Raw genomic sequence first — 18243 nt, forward strand, 5'->3', positions numbered from 1 at the left:
ATGCCTTGACAGCGGACAATACCGGCTTTTGTGCCGGCAGACAGTATAGTTGGTGAGTAACGTTAAACGAAAATGTGCGCTTTGGCGGAAGGATGTTACGTGAGAATGTGGAGAGTGTCAAAATAAAGGTGTATATCGATATTTTACGTGTGGAATCGATGCATCGTATCGTTAGACGTTATATCGATGCATCGATCCATATCGATGTATCGTTACACCCCTATTAACCAGTCTCTCCCCTGTGAAGGCCTCCTTCCCTTCCCTTTACCTCAGTACAGATAAAATGTTGTCGGGATAATTCCGGTTCGCATGGCTATGCAGACACGACAACAAATTTTTCTGTACTACATTTTTAAGGCCAGACAAGTAGTTTATTGAGGGTTGATTTGTAAAGAAGGACTACACACCAGCACACATATATATATTAAAACGTGCATACCTTTGGACTGAACACGTAATGCGCATGTGCGCGGCATCAGCGTTTCGCAGGTTTGCGTTTTTGAGGTTTGCGCAGGGATAAAGGATAATCGTTTGCACCTTCGAACCTATTTCAGGGAGTGCGTTCTCGAGACACCAGACACTGTTTTGTGCGAATGGGCGGCCAGAGCGCGTTAAGGGTTTTCCTGTTAGAACAGTGTTGTGTTAGCGGCCCCTAAGTTAATAACTAATGATCTTTGCAATGGAAGTGAATCAATCAATCAAAACTAACTTTAGCTGGACAATAACTTTATCCTAGAGCTGTTGTAAAGCCTAAACAATCTTTTACGGTAATTTCCAATTATCACTGTAAATATTGTTAAAAGCGCTATATAAATGGAGGTAAATATATGGTTTGAAAGTGTAGTGTTTACTTTATGGGAGGGTACATTCAGTGCATTGGTGTGATTCTTGTTTCCTCTCTTGAAAGCATTAAATGGAGTGTATACTTAGTTTAAAATCATGTTCTTTGAATTTCCTTGATATTAAACACAAGGGATGTAAAACATCCAAAGATCTGTGCCTTCATTTGGAGGTATCTTTTCCAAAGATCTAAAACACAGCAAATACATTGGCCCCATATCTCTGTAGTCCGAGAGAAACAGCTGTACTGTTTACGAGTGCCGATATAACACACCACAAATTACAAGTTTATCATGTTATGACCAACAACAGAAATTTACAGTGTGTGTTTTACAAGCAGCAGTAAAACACATCACAGAGCAAAATCCATCAGGTGTCCACTCAGCAGACGTGTCATTTTCCACATCAGACCTTTATATGTGTAGTTAATGTTCTTTGACAAATTTGGAAATGCATAACATTAAAACATCCAACTGGATGCTGCTTTTAGCAAAAGAGCTCTGTGCTGTCAAATCAATTTCACAAGATTGGACCAAAGGCAAACTTTCTTCGACCCCTTGATGACCTCTCTACTGTCAGCTGATGATGCTTCAGTGCCCAGAATCCAAAGCATCTATTTAACATTGCAACTGCCAGGAGAAAGATTTGGAGAACAAAAAAATCCTTCATAACATTGCAACTGCAATCTTAGAAGAAAATATTCTATATAGAACCTTAAAGGGGTCATATAATGGTACATGCACTTTTACAAGTTGATTGTACTGAAATATGTGTTGGCAGTGCCTGTACACAACCATCATAAAATGATAAAAATCCATCCAGTGTTTTTTTTTTTTTAAATCTTCTTATATGTTTTCCCCCATCTCAAATCAAGCCGTTCGATTTTGTGATATCACAAAATCGACGCCCCTCCCACGATTGTTGATTGACAGCAGCGTTTCAACACAGATCCGCCCTCGCTCGTGAGCGAGCTGTCAATCATAGTCCGCGCGGACCGGCGCGGTCATTGTTGATACGCTGGAGCACTGTCTATGAGCAGAATGGCGTCTAAGCGATTGTGGTGTTCTGTTCTTGGGTGTAATAAGGAACACAGCAGTCATTTTGACGTTCCTAAATCCAAACCACTGAAGACGCAGTGGCTGAGTTTGTTTTCGAAGGGAATATTCCCCACGATCAACCGCAATGCTTTCATGTTTGCGCGAATCATTTCACACACCAGACTGCTTTACAAACGAGGGTCAGTAACATTATAAAGCTGGTTTTGCTAAGAAGCTGCTCCTGAAAAAAGGATCGGTACCAACTATTCGTGTTCCTGCTGCACCTCCAGAATAACTCAAGTGAGTGTAACGTTTTATTAACCTAATATTAATATTAATATTAATTAGGGCCCAAGCCCTGAAAGGGCGAATTATTATTATTTTCATTTTTTCTCTACTTCTCGGGCACTTTTGGGGCCCTTAACGTGCTCGAAAACTCTTGAAACTTTGCACACAGGTCAGAACCCGCGGCCATCAGGGCCGGGCTGAAGCTGGTACCCGGGCGTGGCAGGGGGGCTCAATAGCGCCCCCTAGAACACAATCTGAAATCTTGGACACATACAAGAACATATTATTATGAAACTCGGTACACATATAGATCTCATCAGGCCGAACAACTTCCGCACTCTATGTTATTAGCTCTGCCCAACAGGAAGTCAGCTATTATGGGTTGTTTGAAAAATGCATCCTCTGGAATTTGATGTACTCCTCCTAGAGAATTTGATGTACTCCTCCTAGAGAAACCGATCCCCACCAAACTCGGTCAGCATGAAGTCAAGACATTGAGAATGCTAAATTGTGGACGGATTTTTGATATCTCGAACGGTTTGGCCGTGGCGAGGAAACGAATTTATGGCAAGAAAAGAGAAACACGAAGTGTGTTATAACTTCTGCATACATTGACTGATCTTGATAAAACTTCAGCAGTGTGTTCGTGGTCAGAGGCCGATCACATTGATGTGACTATTGTGAGTCAAAGTTATAGCGCCACCAACTGGCAGCAGGAAGTGTGTCACTTTCAAAATGCTTTGAAATCACCCTCTTATTTTTACCCAATTTGCTTCAAACTTTATGTGTATAATGTGAACACACGGCAGATGTAGACCTGTGAAAGGATTATTGATAGCTTAGATACTGTTGCCGTGGCAAAGCATCAAACTTTAATATTATTTTCGGATGCTTTTGAGACTCTTAGCATGCTTGAAATTGGATGAAACTCGACAGACACCTCACACTTATTAGCCAGTAGACATGTGAAAAGTTTCAGAAACGGGCGTGGCAGGGGGGCTCAACAGCGCCCTCTTGAACGGGGTCCGAAAACTTGGTTCATATATCAAACACGCTTCCATGAATTAATATGAATCTTGGTACACATATAGATCTCATCGGGCCGAGCAACTTCCGCACTCTATGTTATTAGCTCCGCCCAACAGGAAGTTGGCTATTATGGGTTGTTTGGAAAACGCTTGCTGTGGAATGTGAAATACTCCTCCTAGAAAATTCATCTGATCCCTACAAACTATGGGTGCATGAAGTCAAGACATTGAGGATGCTAAATTGCGGACGGATTTTTGATATCTCAAACGGTTTGGCCGTGGCAAGGAAACAAATTTATGGCGAGAAAAGAGAAACACGAAGTGGTATAACTTCTGCATACATTAACTGATCTTGATGAAACTTCAGCAGTGTGTTCGTGGTAAGAGGCCGATCAGATTGATGCAACTATTGTGAGTCAAAGTTATAGCGCCACCAACTGGCAGCAGGAAGTGTGTCACTTTCAAAATGTTTTTGACAAAAGTGGGGGGGTTAGTTTTATATACAGTAACAAAAATCAGTATGTATATTGTTCTCATTGAGCCGGACAACTTTGTATTTTACAGTCATTAGCTCCGACCAACAGGAAGTTAGATATTTAGGTTTGAATGTGGATTTCTTTGCAAAATCAGCCTCTGAATTTTTACCCACTCCTCTTAAGTGGTTTATTTTATTCCCACCAAAGTTTTTCAACATGATGAAAATACATTAAAGATGCTAAATTGTGAATGGATAATAAATATCTCAAACAGTTTTGCTATGGCGAGGGATTAAAGTAATGTCAAAAAAGGAAACACTAAAAGCCTCATATCTTCTAAAATGTAATTATACACCATTTATTGAACACGAAAGCCTATAATAAAGAATAGTTTAGCATCCAAATACATGGCAAATGTTGAAACATTTTGATTCTAATGAGAGGGTTACGTGAGACCAACACTGCTTACTTTCGTTTTTATTTTTACATTAAATTTAAAGGATTTGTTGTGAAATATTTTGAGTGTATCATAAAATCAGAATAAGGTAAGACAAGTAATATTTTCTGTCTTTTATATATATATATATATATTTTAGGTAACTAAAGGCACAGGGGTTGCGGTGCCACCGGCTTGGGCCCGTAATCGCTGCTCGCAGCTATATTATTAATATTTATATTAATCTTTGCAAATCGCTTGCTGCACGCTTCACGATGAATGCGGCTGTTTACACTCAGGGTACATTACGGCATGTTTTCTATGTATGACGTTCTCAATGTAATTCATAATCCCAAGTTTATAATGAACAACGCGTTATGGTTATTGTGTTATTATTACAAACGTGTACGCACAGAACAGAGGGGTGGATCATTTAAAGACACATGCACTTAAACGGTGTGCTGAAAACAGAGCTGTTTTTGACCAGGTAAAATGAGTGTTTTCTTACAATACTAATGAGAATTTTTAATTAAAGTATATTACAAATTTTTAATTTAGACCCTAAAGAATCATATTAGCTTGTACAAAAATGGCATTATATGACCCCTTTAAAGACACATGCACTTAAACGGCGTGCTGAAAACAGAGCTGTTTTTGACCAGGTAAAATTAGTGTTTTCATACAATACTAATGAGAATTTTTAATTAAAGTATATTACAAAATTTTAATTTAAACCCTAAAGAATCATATTAGCTTGTACAAAAATGGCATTATATGACCCCATTAAACAGTTCTGTCAGGGTCTTCATATTATGAAGATTAGAACCTTTTAGGGGTTCCCATCATGGGATAATTTTATGGATTTAGTTTTAAATAAATCATTTAGTTGTCATTTATTTTTTTATGAATTAAACAGCTCGTAAATATATATTAATCTCTAGACAAAATAACCCTGTTACATATAAAAGTATTATGCAATAATTTAAAATATTTCTCCTTGTATAGAACCTTTGAAAATATATATTTTGCAATTTGAATAGGATTTCAAACCACATATGAATGTAGTTCAAAACACATTTGTAAAAAAAAAAATGCATTTCATGTGATTTTTTGCCATTCACACTTGCTAAATATGTTCGGATTCCAATCGGATACAAAAATCAGCATCTTAAACAGCCACCATTTGTGGCACAATTGATATTTACAGACAATAATTTCCTCGTCCCTCTCATCTCACTGAAGAGACTGTGTTTCTGTCAGGACCACTTCCGTCAAATACGATTGACAGTTAGCATACAGTTTGGATTGGCGGTATGGTTTCGTTCTGGGCGAGAACTCCCTGCGCATCCAGGCAGCCTAGCATGGATAAGAGCAGGGAGAGCAGCAATAATCCCCCTTGGGGTAAACAGAACAGAACCAACATGAACATTTGCAATATATTTAATTCAAGATTTTAAAAGTACAACATATTCGATAATTGTTCTGATTCAAGGGGAATCAGAATGTCAAATCCTGACTGGGCGAGAGGAGGAGCTGGGGATGGAGGAGGGTAATTAGCTCCTGAGAACGCGATAGCTGCTGATAACACTGAAGGAGCTTATATATATACAGTGATAGGTGTCGTATTCCTATAGGTAGATGTGGATCAGCTGATGCGAGCTTGACTAACGTGACCTGCCAGAACTAACGCTACGCTTGATATTTCATCACATGAATAAAACGGAAAACACAACCCATGTGAAAAATAAGTGCACTTTAGTATACTTTTATAAAGTTTACTTATTAAGCAAATAATTAAACTAACACACTTAAGTGTGAATTAAATGTAATGTTTTCGCTGCTTAAGTGCATTTTATTTGTAATTCATGTCACATGTATCACAGATTAAGTTCATATTAAATGCAATTAGTTGAACTTTTGAGTGATATTTTCAAACCACTTAAGTGGGACTTTAAAACATCTTTATATGTACTTTCATAATTGATTCTAGTGTCTTTAAAATATAGTTAAAGTGCCCTGCTCAATATACTGACAAGCAATTAATGTGAACTAAAATATACTTTAACATAATTTACATGTATACTATTATATACTCAAATACATTTGTAATTACATTTTTCTAATAATGAAGTTGCAATTTATTATATTTCAAATTTTATTTTAAAAATCTATTAATTAACAATCAACACAAATGCAAATTAAAACCCTCTACTTATTGACAAAACAATCTCAAAAACAAACACACTATTAGTAACACTATACACAAACACAAACACTTTAACTCTCATTTAGAAAATATTTAGACATTATTACAAAGTGCATTTTTGAAAAGTGCACTTACATGTTTTAAGAAATATTGTCATTAAAGTGTATTCTCTAAGTACACTTAAGTGGCCATTCATTTTAATTATTACATTATCTGTTTACAAAAGTATACTTTTAAGATTTGAAGTACACTTCTTTTTCACAAAGGAAGGTTTCCCAGAAGCTCTCACCTACTAAGAAAAGCTGAAACCCCTCAACACAGCCACTGAGCATTGAATTATTCACAATTAAAATGTTGAATGGCTGAGAGCAATGTTTTCTTCACAGTGGATTTGTTTTTATTCAGCTTATTTATGTGCCCTCTGAGACAGCCACTGTACATGGAGAAAAAAAATGTCCCACATACACTCAGGGAGGAAGATGTAATGGGCATCACAACTCTCCATGAGTTCATCTTTGCAGAACTGAATAGCCAGACTACCCTACAGCAGCATGACAGATCCAAAATCACAAAATCACCAGTGGATCTGTGAGCATAACTTAATACATCTATATCTGACAGTCATAATAGAGAGAGCTTTAACCATTGCCTGTCTGATGCATACTGTACCTAAAAAAAAACTGCACACATCAATACTTTACGCCAGTGTTATTCAAATGGCGAACCTGCTTAGTTCAATACGGACCGCACGGCATAATTGCACCATTTTACTGTTTCTACAGATTAAAATGTGCAGCGCGTCAAAACAACGAAGCGGTTCACACCACAAGCACTTAGGGTTGATTATGGTAATGATCTTTTGGAGCTCTATAATATTTATATCTAGAGCCAAAAGTGCTTCATTCAAGAATTCAGCATTCATTGCCTTTCTCTCTCCCTTGCTGAGGACGTAAAGCGCCACATTAAGAGCTGCAGACGACGCTGTTATTTTAACAGCAGTGGCAGAAACAAGGTGGTTAGCAAAATATACTTTCTCTAAAACACTGCAGAAAGCTAGAATGTATCTTATACAATTATTTTTATCTGTCATACTGACCATTTAACTAAACCAGGTCAGAGAAAATTAACGTGTGGCGTCTTTAGACGTTTTTTTGTCCTTTGTCCACACTAATAAGTTTTAGTTGGAAAACACGGCTTTTTTAACAACGAAAGCGAAGCTTTTTGAAAACGCTCTCCAAAGTGGATACATTTGAAAATGCTGTTCCCTTTCGAGAACGGTCTCTCGTATTGCGTAGCTATACGCTTATGATAAAACTCCTTTTCTTGAGAATATTGAAGCCTTTATTTTAAAACGCAGTGCAGCTGCACAGCAAGCACAGAGCAGAGCTGACTACCGTGCTCATTGGCTGTGCTGTGGGAACTGCACAAACCTATGGCAAAGCGGCTGATGCACGCGAACCAATCCAACGCCTCGCACACGCCCAAGCTCCCCAGAATGGGTGTGGCTTCCGGCTATATAAGCAGATAATTTTGCCATAGGAGTCAGATTAAATCTCCTTCAGCAAACACTCCACTTCGCTGAATCTCCTGCTGAAGCCTTCGCGCCGACAAGCCCTAGCAGCAGAACGAGCGACCTGCAGCTAAGCAGTGCAGTGGATGGTGGCCTCCTATTCTACGCGCTAGACTTGACGCCGCCTCTCCTGATCCGCCGTTCACCTGCGGCCATCCGGCGAGAAAAGCCACATATCCTTTCTGAGTGCACAGAGTGTTCGCCGCCGCGTCTTGCCCTCTTCTCAGTGGGTGACCCCACCCCTCGTGCTCTCCTGTTTCCCTCCCGCCACGAACCACGGAGGAAGAAATGGCGGGGCCAGAGGATGCCTGAGCGAACTGAGATGAGCGAGCCCACGCCGGCCACGTCCCCGCGTGCCTCGCTCTCTCCAGCTGAGACCCCTTCACTGGTTCTGTTTACCCAGACGGACCAGCGCCCCTCTCTGCAAGCGGCCGGCCTCGTCTATTTCAGGGGATCAGAAGAGGAGGAAGATGACAGCCTGTCTTTGGCTGCATCCGAGTGTGAGGTTGTGAAGTTGGCTCGAAGGCGAGTTTGGAGTTTGGAGCTTCTTCGCGTCCTCACTAGAGCTGTTGAAGACCTCGGGCTCGATTGGTCCCTATTTCAGGGGATCAGAAGAGGAGGAAGATGACAGCCTGTCTTTGGCTGCATCCGAGTGCGAGTCCAGTGAAGTTGGCTCGAAGGCGAGTTTGGAGCTTCTTCGCGTCCTCACTAGAGCCGTTGAAGACCTCGGGCTCGATTGGTCTTCGCCTCAGGAGCCCGCCAAGAGCCGGCTCGATGAGCGGTTCCTGCCGGGGCGCCATCAGGCCCCTCGTCAAAGACCAGCGCTGTTCTTTCCTGAGGTTCATGATGAACTCACTAAGTCATGGCACACCCCCATTCAAACCCATGCACACCCCCTGAAAACATCAACCTCCGCAACGCTCTCTACCATTGACGGCGCTGAGGAAAAATGATATGAGAAGCTGCCCCCCCCCAAAGGAAGGAGATCCAAGGCGGCTCATCCATCTAAACCCTGCAGAACCACCTCAGCTCTCGCTGGCCGAGCCTACACCTCCGCTGGCCAGGCTGCATCGGCCCTGTACACCATGGTGTTCCTCCAGGTGTTCCAGGCAAAACTCCTCCACTCCATGAACGAGTCTGGACCAGACCCCGAGGCTTTTAGGGACCTGCGCAGCGCCACTGATTTAGCCCTGTGTGCCACTAAGACCACCGCCCAGGCAATTGGAAGGAGTATGGCCAGTTTGGTTGTGCTAGAGCGCCACCTCTGGCTAAACTTGACGGAGATTAAAGACACAGACAGGACTGTAAAGACACCTTTCTGGACTCTCCAATCTCCAACACTGGCCTCTTTGGTCCTGCAGCAAAAGGCTTCTACAAGCACTTAACCAAAGCACAGAAGGTGTCGCAGGCCATGCCGAAACACTCCAAGAAAGCCAGCCAGCAAAGCCAGCGCCACCAGTTTCTCAGCCCCGCCCAGCAGCTGAAGCCCATCGGTGCCCACAGCTAGCAAAGCACTACTTGTTCCCGGAGCGTCAGGGGCCCCAACCCAAGATTGTGTTGGACCCTGAGCCTCGGAAGCCTTCCTAGTCGAATGACAGGAAGGAAAAGGGAGGGGTTGAGTCTTGCTGTGGCCGGACCACCCTCAAAAAGAGCTCACACACTTCTCCCAGCCCCCTCTTTAGCTCAGGCGGCTGGAGATGTTCATACTGCATCCTGCAAACAAACACTGTTTTAACAGTGACCCAAATAGAGCACAAAAAGTGCACTTTTCTAACTCACAACACCTGGGTGGCCGGGTCCCCATTGCATGGCGGCCCATCCCCAGACTTCATTCAACCCCTAGCCAATCGGGGCGAGGCCTGGACAGCCATCCCCAATGTGTCAGAATGGGTAATGAATATAATAAAACGAGGTTACTCGCTCCAATTCGCTCGCAGGCCTCCGCACTTTCATGCCGTGGTCGAGACAATGGTGAGAAGCGACGTGGCTCACATCCTTCGCACCGAAGTGTCAAATCTATTAGCGAAAGGAGCTGCCGAGACACTTCCCCAGTGAGTCAGGCTTTTACAGCCGTTACTTCCTCGTCCCGAAAAAGGATGGCGGCCTCAGGCCCAATCCTTTGAGGCAATTGTCTCATTCTGGCCCAATCGGAGGCCGAATTACTGACCCACAGATCCTGGCTCCTCAGCCATCTGGAATGCCTTGGGCTCAGGATCAACTTTTCCAAGAGTGTACTGTCCCCCAGCCAAAGTATAACCTTCCTGGGTACAGTTATCGACTCGAGTCAGATGAGAGCGTGGCTCACGCCAGACCACACTTTCTCCATTCAAAAGCTAGCGGCTTCATTCAGGGCGGGCTGGGTTCTGGGCCTTATGGCCTCAGCAAAGTCAGTACTCCAACTGGGCCTACTGCATATGCTTCCCCTGCAGTGCTAGCTAAAACTCAGAGTACCGGCCCATGCGTGGCATTCTGGCCACTTACGCATCAAAGTGAACCCTGGCTATATCAAAGCCCTGGCTCCTTGGAAAGTCGCCGACTGGTACCAGTCGGGTCTAAACATGGGTGTGGTCTCGAGGAGGAAGGTGATTTCAACAGATGCCTCCAACCTAGGTTGGGGAGCTCTGTTTTGAGGGCCCGGAGGGCCCGGAGCCCGGAGAAAAGCCTACATATCAACTGCCTCGAAATGAGAGCATTTTTTCTGGCCCTTCGCCATAGGTTTGTGCAGTTCCCGCAGCACAGAAAATGAGTGCGCTAGTCAGCTCTGCTCTGTGCTTGCTGTGCAGCTGCACTGCGTTTTAAAATAAAGGCTTCAATATACTCGAGAAAAGGAGTTTTCCCATAAGCGTATAGCTATGCAATTCTCTTTCCCTTACTTTCAGGAAACCAAGGTTACGATAGTAACCGAGAACGTTTCCATGTTGTAGTGTGGACTGTGAAAACAAGGTATTTGAAAAAGATGATGTAAGTTTAGTAATGTGACGCATATTGAACCCATAGATATTCATGTTCATACCGGTATTGTGCCTATTATGTGCTATTCACTTTCACTCATTTGCTAAAATTTGTTACTTTGTACACTCTTCATATCACAGTCCTGCAAAGGCGACATAAAATTCACTCGCATTTGCTGTGCTGCGGCAAAACATGGTGAATGGTGAGATATTTTGCTAAATAAACTTATCCTACCAAAAGAATTGCGTGATAACTTTATTATGTCTTGTTCTGTCTGTATCATCTCAGTGAGCTTTTATGAGGATTTACGCATGCGCTGTAAGATGAATTTTGCGTTTTCTGATGTTTCAGTGTGGATGAGAAACTTTTAGAAAACGCTAATGTGGACGGAGAGCATTTTGCAACAAAAACTCATTTTCAAATCTATCCGGATTAATGTAGACGTAGCCAGAGTTTTTGTCAACAAAGACAAAGCTTTTTGAGAACACACTCCCAAGTGGATAAATTTGAAAACTATGTTGTTTTTTTACTTTGTAGTGAGAACTGTGAAAACGAAGGCATTCGAAAATGATGGGGAATTTTTTTGTCATGTGACTCGACCGATATGTATGTTTATTGTGCCTGTTATATGCTATTCACTTTCACACTGTTGCTAAAGTTTTTTTTCTTTGTACACTCTTCATATGCACAGTCCTGCAAAATAATTATAATTAATGTCTTTACTGACATTTATGATCAGTTTATTGTGTTCTTGCTAGATAAAAGTATTAATTTCTTTAACAAAAAGAAATGACTTACTGACAACAAACATTTGAACAGTAGTGTATTATGTACAGTATATAATTATGTCTCATATGTTTCTATTTGAATGCCTAAAAAAAACAAAAAACTGTTGACAGTACACACACCTGTGTGCAACAGATCCCAGTTTACTCCAGTGATGATGGTGGTGGAAAAGAAAAGTGACAGGCTCCAGGGTGACAGGTGGCAGAGAGGGGGGATTAAAGCGGTGTATCTGTCATTGAGAAATTGTGGGATGCGGTTGATTCCATTCAGAGCTAGTTAGCATGCTCAGTGCTTTATATCTGTGGCTGACAATGTCTTACGACAAGATCACTGGAGAGCGGCAATTGATGGATTGTTTCAGGTGCTCAGACAGTCACTGAGCTGCAGCTGACATGTCAAGAGCAACAAAGAACATACTAATGAGCATGTGTATGGGTGTTTATGCGTGCACAGGTGGGAGTCTAGCACATCTCTCAAATGCAGACCCAAGTGCTTCGTTGAAACTAGTTGATATTTCAAAGCGAAATGGTTTAACTAAAAATCTATGCCACTTTAGGGATCCCCCTTCCTACATCCTAAATTATGCATACTGTAATTACATGCAACTAACCCTAAATCAAACACTAATCCTAACCCTATAGGTAAGTATCATCTTTCCTGTAGCTCAAACAGAAGAGCGATTGCAACGCCGAGGTCATGGGTTCGATTCCCAGGGAAAGCAAGAACTGATAAGAATGTAAATGTGTATCTTGAAATGCAATGTAAGTCGCTTTGGATAAAAGCGTCTGCCAAATGCATAAATGTAAAATGTAAATGTAAGTACATGTAGTTATTTAATTTTACTCAGTACTTGCATGTATAATTACAGTGTAACAAAGATACCTTAAAATAGAGTTTAACCAATAAATATACAGTATATACTCCTTTAAAATGAACAGTATTTGTCTTTCAGACTTCAGCACGAATATAGCCTGATTTAAAGCACATGAATTCAAATAAATGATTTGTTAATATTTATTATATTTATATGCAAATATACATTTAAAATAAATCAAACAATTAATGTGTATAAATAAAATGAATTCTAATTGTCAAAATTCTAATTGATTACCCCACCTGATATTATTTTTAAGACATTTTAATTTATTTTCTATAATTGTGCACAAACCTACATATCTGTAGTATTTTAGTGAATATTGAATACAATAAAATGTATAAACAACAGTATCAGATGATGGATTGTCCTTGACAGAGGTTCAAATTCTTAGTCAGTCCATGTCCTCTGTTCTCCTTCTTTAAAAAAAAAAAAAAAAAAAAACTATTTACATGTTCATTTGTCCTCAGAAGCCTGAAGAACTCTTGCATTTCATGTCTAACACAAAGTAAAGAGGAGCATAGGGGCTAATGAGGTCTCAAGTGGATTTGTCCGGGTCCAACCTTCAGTAGAACACAAATGACACTTTAGTTAATCCAATTACTCTTAGATCATGATCAAAACTGCATAAGCCTATGAAATTATCCCATCTCTGAAAGGATGGCCTTGTTATGGTCCTCTACACCTAGATTTGTCTTTTTCAGGATATTAAAACCTTAAATTGCTGTATTTTACAATAAATTATCTCAGGTACTTTTCTGTGTTTCATGCAAAGATAAAAAATCCCATTGCTAGCACTATGTTCCACAAGTTGAGACAGGAACAACATTTTACATGGATCTGATTGTTCTTGAGATCCATGATCAACAATCTACAGTTTCTTCAGATGCAGTTTTAATCTATTTCACTTCTTAATATTCTGACTGTCCTATAGAGTTAATCAAACTTTGCTAAATATTGAACTTCAGGCAGCCGACACACTGAGTCTGCAAGTTTTCTTTTGTTATGGTCAGCGCATTTCAATAAGCCTCCGCAACAGAGTTCGAATGAGATAAAGTTTATTAATAATTTACTGGCCGTCCTCATGGCCTGAGCTATGCTAGATCATTTAGACTCAAGTGCACACCTAATCTGCTCTCAGCTTTCTGTCAAATACAGCTTTAATGTAACTTTTTCCAAGGTCAAAATACTGGTAGCATAAGATGTACAGTAAGAGGTCACATCACAACTCAATCGCTAAAAAGACTCTCAGAGCTGTTTGGGTCTCCTAGACTCCTTCAAAAAGGTTCAGAACAATCTACAAAGCAATCCATCACGCCGCTATTCATATGACAGCTAACTTCCTGTCTCACACAGTGTGACCTAGAGGAGCTTTATGAGCCACAAGCCATTCATAACCATAATGCTCCACCATTCACATACAGTACCAGATACAATGTGTCAAATAGGGTGAGTTTCATTTCAAGTCAGTAGTCTAGCACAGAGGTTATTAAACTGGGAAAATGAAATTCTATATTGAAATCATGCAGCATATCAGCCAATGCCGTTTCCATATTTATTCATGATCAAGAAATGTTAAACATTTTAATTGTCAAAAGTCAAAAGTTTGACAAGCCAAACATGTCAGTCTCTGAGTAACATGTAATTTATTTAAGTAATAAACTTCATTCCGTAAAATAGGTATAATGAACTATGCAAAAACCATTTAGAAAGTCTTCAGCACGTTTTTTAACTACCCAAAAATCAATAATAGTTCACACCTTACGCATGTTATCATGTCCGTTAAAAACTTAAGCTGGCTGTCGGTTGGAGTATTAGAACTAAAAACAGTGACATAACACACAAATGGGCATCATAAGAAAGAAATAATTACTACCTTATGATCTGTCAAAAGTGTCTGTCAAAAAATAACACGCACAATACACGGTACTATTTACAAGAAGTAGAGATCCAGAGAGTATGCGCATTTCCTGGGAAACCCACACTAGCGGATGTTTTGAATGCATCATCACTTTCCAAAAAAAGGGAGATGGCTTCAACATGCTCCTCTGTCAGAGACGATAACGTGCAAAATACACAATGCACATGGGTATAAATTTGTTCTTCACTTGCTGAAATCGAATCAGGGGAGCGAGGTTTACCTTGAACACCTGGGCCTGGGACCAGAAAGAAAACACATATATACACACAAGTAATTTGAAAAGTAGCAGAAGTTAGTGATAAGTGCATGGAAAAAAGTTTTCAAAACAGGTTTAACGTGACTTCTATAACACACACCCTGAAAAATCGTAGTTTTACTAAAAATCACAACGTTTTGTCTTTGGATCTTTTATATTTTACAAAATATGTATAAATGTTCAGCCTGAGCTGAAGTCCTTTTCATGAGTTGGAGAAACTAACAGATGATGTGCTAGTCAGGGTTCCTCAGCAGTAAGTCAGTATTCTCTTTAAACTGAGGCACATACAGACGTTCATCAGCTGGGTATGAGATCTGTGGCTCATAGTGGGAGTCTGATGTATAGGTTCTGTGTTGGAGGGCGGTACACTGACAGGAACACAATGAAAAACAGCCCCTTTTACATACGGTCCTGCCAAACTGTCAGAGAGATGGCTTCATCTGCCATTCCTCACAGCTGCATGCTACAAAGAGCCCACCAGTAGCTCTGAGCCCAAAAGACACTGGACACATTGAGTTTTGAAAAATCACCAGCTTGTAACAATCGGTTAAATAAATGTAAATTACAGTGGTTTTTTTTGTGGATTAACAGCTGCGCTGGCCTGTCAAATCATTCACTATAAAGTGAGCTATTTGGAATTGCTTTTGTGGAGTCATATCATCAGAGTTGCTAACTTCCATCAGGGTTATTATAGTTCACAAAAACTCCCATAAAACAAACAAACAAACTTTGCAATTAGGTTCCATTTGATAACATTATTTAATGCAGTGCCTAACATTAACTAACCATGATAATCTGTGCTAACATTAATACATAATTAATAAAATGCAACTGTTAGTTATGTTAGCTCAGGTCATGAAATACTGTAGGCTAATGTTAACAGATCCAACTTTTTATTTTAATGTGGTAGTAAATGATGAAATTTACATTAACTAACATAAATAAATGCTAAAGTATTTGTCATTGTTAGTTCATTTTAACTAATGTAGTTAACTAATGTTAACAAAAACCTTGTTGTTGTAATAGTTATATTCAGTTTTGGATTAAATTTCATTGTGTGCAGTTCCTGTTTTGTCTGCCTTTGCCATCTTGTTAGTTTTCCCTTGTTCTCAGTTTTCCGAGAACACACACACACACACACACACACACACACACACACACACACACACACACACACACACACACACACACACACACACACACACACACACACACACACACACACAGACCCACACGGTGAACGTGATTTCACCAAGTACCACATGTTCCTGGATCAACATCTTTGTTGATCCTGGAACAACTTTCCAATCAACCAATCAAATTTGAGGGACAAGTTTACAGTTTATGTCAAGTTTAGGCTTAGAACCAGGGTGAAGTGCTTCAACATCAGTGTTATTCACCTATCATTTCTCTCTGATTTTAGGGAAAAGTTATGGGTAGGGTTAGGTTTAGGGATAGGGATAGGGTAAGGACAACATTTTGGGACAGGAATGTTATTCCAGGATCAACAAAATATGTTGATCCAGGAACATGTCTTACTTGGCAAAATCACGGTGACCACACACACACACACACACACACACACACACACATATATATATATATATATATATATACTGTATATATATATATATATAGCGGCTCAGGTCGCACCGTGCCATTTACATTCTGGGCGAGCTCAATCGTGCAGCCGATATGCTCTCACGGCAGCTCACGCTCCTGGGGGAATGTAGACTCCATCCCCAGGTGGTCCAGCTGATATGGAGAAGTTTTGGAGACATGCATGTAGACCTGTTCTCCTTTCTGGAGCCTTCCCATTGCCAACTGTTTTATTCCCTGACCGAGGGACCCTCGCTCGGCAAGGATAGACCGGCACACAGCTGGCCCCTGGGACTTTACGCAACTATGCATTTCACCCAGTGAGCCTGCTCACACAAACACTGTGCAAGGTCAGGGAGGATGAGGGGCAGGTCTTGATTGTGGTTTTGAGACATCTGACGCCAGGACTGCATGCACAGTCGTTCAGCCCCTGTACTGGGCTAGATGCTCCATATGTTGTGATTCCCTCTCTGTAATCCCATATGTGTTTTCTTCCACAGTACAGTTTCCCTGTCGGTAAACCTGTGTCTTTCCCTGGGCAGATTCCACTCTGCCCCTTCTCTGTGTTGGTAATGGTTTCATCCCTGTCTGAGCAGGACCTACCAGATAGATCTTCCATATGTTGCACTTCCCCACGGGTGAGTCCATATGTATGTATGAAGACTTCAGATGCAAAAGCCTCTAAGTCCGTCTAACATTTTTCTTTAATATTAACATTTTTTATCAGACTCCTATGTATAGGTTTCTACCTAAGTACTGACATTTCTGAATGGGCTGAGGCTGGGATTTAGTGAGTACTATGTGTGGAGAGCATTCACTCAATATTATTATCTCATTTTTGACATAGGTGGCTTTTAGAGGCTTTTGAATTAGAGGTCTTCATATCCACATTTTATCTCCCTACGGGCAGGACGTGGTCTTGTTAAGGCACTTTCTATCTGGACTCAGCACACTTCCTCAGTCCAAACAGTTGTGGCTGTATAAGGTAAACAGTAAGGAACAGCAGCTATCGACCTTCCCCTTGGAAAGTTCTGCCCTTCTGTCCCATCAGTTTCGGAGGTCCCAGCGACACAGGGAGCTGAGAAGGGTCAGAGGCTGTGATGCTTTACATAGGGACCCCACTGTGTAAGCTAGTTGACGTAACGTTGAACGTGAGACTGGTGTAATTATCATTCCCTGCCGCAACCCTGTGCCACCGCTGAATAGCCGGGACCCCCGTCTTGGCTCCTCAGCACAAACCTGAATGAGTGAGTTGCACACAAGCTTAAATACCCCTATGTCCGGGGGAGTAGTTTGCAATGCAAATCTCACTCGCCAATGTCCATTGGCTCGTTTTGTTACCACTTGAAGGTGATTGGGCTCCCAGGTGAAATCCCACTGTGTCAGTCAGTTGGCGTAACGTCTCCTCTTTCAGGGAACGAAGGTTACACCACTAACCGAGACAATATTATATATATATATATATATATATATATATATATATATATATATATATATATATATATATATATATATATATATATATATGAATTGTAACCATTCAATTTGACAGTGATGCAATGATGATAATATTGGATATTTGAGATCTACATCATTTAAATAAACCTTCACTATAAACTGAATTAGAAATGGCTCAGAATAAAAACTTATTTGCAGATATTTCAAAATTGATTTAACAATAACGTACCAATCAACTAGATGTTGAATGCTAGACATACCAAAAAAAAAAAAAAAAAAAATCCTTGAGTTTCTGTTTGTGTAATTTCTACTGCTATGAAATACACATGACCTCTTTTAACTATAATACTGCTCGAAGGTCGCTCGGTTTTCCTACGGTAGCAGCTCGACTGTGGTTACTAAGCAGTTATGGTGTGTGAGGTGGTAGTAGTAGTTGCTGAAGAGGTTACTTTCTCCAAAAATATTGGTTGGGTGACTTACAACATAACACATTATCACATAATATATCACATATTA

This window comes from Squalius cephalus (assembly GCF_949319135.1).
Source record: "Squalius cephalus genome assembly, chromosome: 6".
Taxonomy (NCBI): Eukaryota; Metazoa; Chordata; class Actinopteri; order Cypriniformes; family Leuciscidae; genus Squalius; species Squalius cephalus.